The sequence below is a fragment of the Melospiza georgiana genome, chromosome Z (assembly GCF_028018845.1).
Source record: "Melospiza georgiana isolate bMelGeo1 chromosome Z, bMelGeo1.pri, whole genome shotgun sequence".
In the NCBI taxonomy this organism is placed as follows: domain Eukaryota; kingdom Metazoa; phylum Chordata; class Aves; order Passeriformes; family Passerellidae; genus Melospiza; species Melospiza georgiana.
The window spans coordinates 15,902,944-15,909,722 of NC_080465.1; positions in this window are offsets into that span (position 1 = coordinate 15,902,944).

The window sequence follows — 6,779 nt, forward strand, 5'->3', positions numbered from 1 at the left end:
TAATGTGGTTAAGTGGCAATAACTTTTTCAGGCAGTATATATTTTGATAGAGAAATGAAGGCATGCACTGGTGTGCAGAAAGAAACAAGCTGACCTTACCTTCCAACACCAGTAAGTGAAACTCAAACCATTGAAAATTATATCCCATCTATTCAAATGCTATCTGTAGACAGTGCAGATGTTTATAAAGACCCACTCAATTTTAAGATCTTTATGAATAGGGTTTTCAGTAGGAAAAGCTGCATAAATTCTCTACTTTCTCATAGGCATTCTAAGTAGTGATGAATCATAAAAAGCAGGATATTACATATGCAAAATGTTGCTGTAGCAGTCCATGGAACAGTAAATGAGAATTCATACCATTAATCTCCATTGTATTTATTATATTTACAGGTATTCTCAGCTGGATAAAGCATAGTGGTTTTTCCCTACCTGAAGAGGAAACCTCTTTTATTTAAGAAGCAAAAGAAATGAAAGAAGTTTATGGTATGCTTGCCCTATCTTTACCTATCTTTACTGAGTGCTTTAACTTTAAAAATAATCTATCAGTACTATTATGAATTAAATTACTAATAAATGCTTTATGTTTAATATATAATTAAACAAAAAATTTGTTTTGCTGTTGTAACAGTGTAAATAATGGTTGCTAAACTGCAAATTGTACCATTGGCTTTTCTTTCTCTTTATCATGACAGTCTAACTATTGGTTACTAGCAGTAATTAGCCATGTTCAGGGACATTGTTGGTTCCAAAAATTCAGTGTGTTACCCGAATAAGATTCATTTTCCAGTCAGGTTTTTAATGTTTCTACATATTGAGCTTTTAGCCATAAATAGGATGACAGTATTGAAAACTAAGATTTCTAAGATTAAGTGTCTGCTAGACTTTAATTTTTCCACATGAAAAAATGTGCATTGAAATAAATTGGGTTATTGACTAAGTTTTCAAAAATCAAGCCATTATCATTACATTTGTCATTCTGAGCAACCTGCATTCAAGATCACAACCAATATTGGTACAGCCCCCAATTGTGGAGACAGCTCAGTTGCATACAAGCCATTGCTTACAGAGATATCTGTCTTTTTTAGGTGCTATTTTTTAATACAACTGTTTTATTGCAAAACATTTTTATAATTAAATAATAAAGCTAAAGACAGCACAAAGGCTTCTACAGAAACTCACTATATTTTGAATGGGCTAGTATATTTTCACATTTAAGCCCTGTCAGTGTTTACAGACTACAGAGTACACCTCAATAGTGATGACATATTAATTTTTACTGAACACAAACCCTGATGTAGTCCATTGACTCTGCTTAGCTGCTCTAGCATACAACTAGCCATGTGGCTATGACCAAAAATAAAGTAACCAGTGAGCTGCCTCTCATAAATCAGAAAAATAATTTTTTAAATAGTTTTGGTTTTAGCTGTACATTACAGCTCAATCTGTATTTTGTTCTCTGGCTTTTTAGCCATACATTTCCCACTGACTTTTCCCATCTGCCTTCAAAAGACATGATTTCAACTAGTAAAATCATTGATTTCCAAAAGAAAGTAAGAGACTTATGCTGCTGGCTGTGAGGGTGAAAGGCATTTAGACACTTTGGAAGGTCACACTGATTTTTTCATTGATTTTTTTCACCTCAATAAATACAGTCTGACAAATGCTCATGCAGCACTTAGGATTTCAGTTTGAAACAAAAGTGAATGTTAAATAGAGTGTGGGTGTTGTCAAGCCCTGTGCACAACAGAAAACTTTAGCCTTTGACAGCAGTTAAACATAATGCAGTCACAGTACACAATTACACAATAAACTAGAGCAATTAATATGCTTATTATTTGTCTTGCTGATAGATTTTTATGAGTACTACAATCACTGTGGTTTATTTTTAAAGCAAGATCTTTCATAACCTGAGATAATAATTCTTCCTCCTCAAAATACATTACACTTCTTTCAACACTTCCATCTCCAACCTCAAATACATTCCCTTTATCTCTCTTAAGTCTGCTATCAATGTCTTTAATGTCTGTGGATGGACTTCTTAAAACCCTTGTGTTTTTCCTATGTTCAGCATTTCACAAAATCAGCTCATAATATGGACAACGTACATGATGTCCCTCTTTGCAGAGACACATGCACCCACCTAAGAAATGTCTGTGGACTGGAACATAAACCACTTTTATTTTTATTCCAATCCTTGCTCTACATATATCATGAAGTTTCTTGATTAGCCCCTCAATTGAGAATATGTTACATTTTTAAAGAAACTCTTGCATTAATTTAAAATTAAAACAACTGAAAGTGTTAGGCCCTAAATATTTTGAAAATGTTCCAATCTTTGTTAATACTGAACTGGAATATGCCTGAGGCACTTAACATCATTAACTTTACTTTCACTGCCTAATATTACACAGAATGAGAAAAATGCTAAATAACAGTCTGCTTATGGACAATGAGTCACCCTACTACACGTCTAGGGTGAATGAAAATGACCTTTCACAAAAATTATATTCATCAAACTGGACAAAACACTCATTTAAAGAGAAACAAGGAACATCTAGTAGAGTTCTTCCTGAAACTGACAATTAGAAGGTTTTCTGTTAACTATCACGAATCACTATTGGTTTTTTCCCCCAACTGCTTTAGTTTAAAGCAAATACTTAAAGCAAAGCTAAGTTATCAGGTTTCAGCATGTGGGGACACATCTCTACAGAAAGCAGATCAGACTGTCACCACTGAGTATTGTGTTTGAAGAGAGACTTCACAATCTACTATTTCCCTCTTGGTGTTTGATCCCCTACAAAAACCAGAATGACTGTTTGGAGTTTTGTTTAAAGACACTCTGAAGAAGGCAGAGATGTTTAAATTGCATACAATGTAACCAAATGATCATGAAAGTATGCCTCCAGCCTTCCTCTACAGTCCTCATTACCTGGATTTAATTATGTAAAGTCTATTTCTACACTCATATTTTTGTTTGCTTCATTAGAGGACTGTTCAGTCCAAAATTGGAGATAACTTAATGTAAGTGTAATAAAAAAGATTTTGTTTCTCTCGTGACACCATAAAGTTGTTACAAACACCTAATAGAGAAGAAAAAAAAGGCTATATTATTTCAATACTGTAAATATATTTTACTAAATTAGTGAAGCCCACGGGCATCAAATCACTGCTTTCACTGGGTTTGTTTCACGTGAAGAGTATTCCCTAAAACCTACAGACTGCTTTAATTATAAGAGTATATTAAAACCAGCTTTTTCTGGTCTGCAGGTCCATCATCACTACTGCTGATGTTCACATCAGGCTCCTGCAATGATTTTCAGATGAAGAAGATATAACTGTAAAACAAACTAAATTTTCTCCATGTTAGCTGCGAGGCATAGACCATCCTTTCTCTCCAAACGGAAAGCCTCTTGGTAAGTCAGATAAGCTTCTGAGACTTAAAAAAGTCCTTTTCAGGTATTTTCTACCTTTTCCAGAAGATTGAGATATTTTTCAGTAGATTTCTCTTTCAAAGCTCTCAAAACCAGCTAGAATGTAAAACATTGTTCCAGGAGAAAGCCAGTTAGGAGAAGACTTTTTAAAAACAAATTAAAATTAACACACAACTCAATTAAAAGACATCCTTTGCATTCATAAGAAACTAATTGAGAGAAGATGCATGATAGCTGATAGATCTTATAATCAAGAGTATTTTGAGAGTTTTCTAACAATAACGTATTTGAATTTCATGGGAACAGAGCTATATTAAGTAAAACTGCATCTACTATGCAGCAAAAACAAGCAGAGCAAGTCTTTCCCATGCAGCTTTATATATATGTAGAGGAGTTTCATGTCTACATTTATGTGAAGAAAGTAAAACATAGGTTGTCAAACAAAGCCAGATTTTGATTTAAACATTACTTGTGATATTTACACAGAGCATAAGAGAACAATGCCTTTAGATCTGTGACATAGGGCCCTGCTGTAAACTGTCAGCGCATGGGAAATCTTGTGAAGCAAAACAAAATCAAACATTTTCATTCTAATTCAGAGCAATGTTTTTAAAGAAAAAGAAATAAAATCATTCTGATGGGGGATCTCTTATCACATTTCTGAGATATTAAAATGTTTTGTTTCAGTTTCAAAAATATAATATTAAATGCATTAACACACCCTGAAATGAAATATTGTCCCTTGCTCCCCTGCCAATCTAACATGCCTTTGTTGTTTTGAAGTAACAGTGTTTATTCTTAGAAAAGGAATCTGAGTAATCAGGTGAAACATGTCTTCTTTGTACATATAGGCTGTGGTAAAAGCTCATAAATCCACCCTTAATCAGAAATGCAAATTTGCTCCTTATCTTTATCCTATGTACGAGAGATACCTAAGACATTAAAGCAATTATCCTTTCACTTGATTGAGAAGACCAGTAGCTGAAATATGAGGTTTTGGAGGAAGCAAATAATCTCCCAGATGGGTTCTGAAATCAAGAAGAGATTCCTTTAATTGTACATTTAGTGCAAACAATATTAAGGGAGGGGCATTTTTCATAATTACTTAAATTGAGTTATGCAACTGTGCCTAAGCTACAGGCCTCTAAATCATGAAAATACGAGGGAAGGGTTGGAGGAAAGCTTTTACTCTTTCCTGAGCACAAATTTAAAAAACAATAGATTTTGGCTGCAAGCAGTGGAACTGGGAGTACTATTCCATTGTTTAAAGTTGAACTAATGAATCACAGAAGTGTCTAGTAAATATTTTCAAGCTGAATCTTCTGGTTATTACGCATGCAATTAGAACTTCAGGAAAAAAATCTCTAACATTAGCTGTCATGAAATAATCTCCCCTTTTTTGCCTTCCCAATTACAGAGCGACGCAATAGATTTGTATAGTTTAAATTAGGTAGATCAGCTATTCTTGATGTTTGCTCTACAGTCAAATTTATACATACATACACACACACTTCATATCCTTAAATACCGAGATATACAGGTGTGTATATATATATATACAGGCAGATTATTCTGGTACTGAATATATATGACTATATACCTTTAGTGTTGCATATTTTCACCCAATGAAGTAGACTATTCAACAGTTCTAACTGAACCTATTTCTGATCTGCTGGGCTTAGATATTCCCAATGATATTTCTCCTTGTCAACTGTGCCTAGTTAAAAGATTTCTTTCCCTTTACCTGTCCCTGTATTCTGACCTCAGTACTGCAGCTCGCTTCTAGTGAAGTTTTTTTGAAAGCTTGCTTTTGAAAGCTGGACTACTGAAATTGCCCTAGATTAAAAAAAGGAAGAATAGCCTGTCCCAAAGTGGGTAAAATCAAAAAAAAATACAGGAGGATATAGGCACACACTCAAAAAAGGGATCATTTTCACAAGGACTTTTTAGGAAACCCAGCTAGAAACAATGTCCCTTTGCCACCACCCATTTCTACCAATTTCTTTTTATACTATGAACAAGGGGGAAAAAAAAGTAAAACAGCTTTCTTTCATTATTATCTTCTGTTATTTGATTTACCTTTGAAATTTTGGGACGTCTCAAGTACTTCTTTGAAAGTAATGATTTGGCAAAAATATATGCTGAACTGTGGAAGATAAACACTGTGATGGTACTCAAAAGATTTCCTGTGAAATAGCTCTGCAATCTACTTCACCTCAACATCAATGAAAATGGTAATTTTCCATCACTACAAACATCTTATTTTAATTGATGTATGCTGTTCATTTAGAAGTCCCGGCTTGATCATGCCAGTGGATTTTTTTTGTATCTGAAGGTAAAAAAATAAGGGAATGCTCCTTATTTAACAAAAAAAAAAAAAAAAAAAAAAAAAAAAAAAAAAAAAAAAAAAAAAAATTGCCACCTTTATTTATCAAAATAGCCTCTTTTAAAAATACTGCATCATGGATGCTGTCAAATGCTTTCCTTTCCATCTTAAAAAAAGGCAGAACAGATTCAGACACTAAGACCTCTACCAGGTTTTCAGCAGAGTATTCATTCCCATGTAACTCTACCTTTGATGGTCTCAAGCTCACAAGTGCATATAAATTTATAAAAATTAAATTTATTAACATGTACCAGAATTTATTAGTCTACATTTTCCAAATAATAACATACTGACACAACTACATTCCTCCACAAACAGAGCCAGTGAACAGATGTCCATGGCAGCCTGGCTGATATCAGGGTGGCAAAGCAGAGAGGAGCGTCTTTGCTGATTGCTTGACATTTACCAGACTCGTTTGGTGCTCAGAGAACCAATGACAGCTCCTCCTGCCCATTTATGTGAGAAAATGCCATGGAAATGCCCACCATATCAGAGCTGGCTCACAAATGGACGTGCCCCAGGAAAAACCTTCATTGCAAAATTCCTCACCATTTGCTATTTCTCAGCAAGAATGTACCACTACCCTTATTAGCTGCTGGCTCGTTCCTGCCATGAGCAATCATGGGAACATCCAAATATCCACTGCTCAAAAGGAAATGGGCTAACACAGTGCTGGCTGAATGCCCAGAACTGCAGCTAGCCCTTGGCACCAGCTTTGCTCCATACCAACTCCTGATGGATATGTGCACAACGCCTGTGACAACACGGCACACTCAGTGCCTCTCTCACCCAGAAGCAGAGCGTGCCTCCCGTGACCTGCAGGCTGGTCCCTGGCTGGTGATCCCCCAGGAGGGAGGGTCTGAGATCAGAGAAGGAGATGTGGGTGCTATGGCAGAGCCACCCTTGGCCTGCTGAGGCAAGCAAGCAGTCACTTCTACATTTTATTAAGTTTAGTCTTC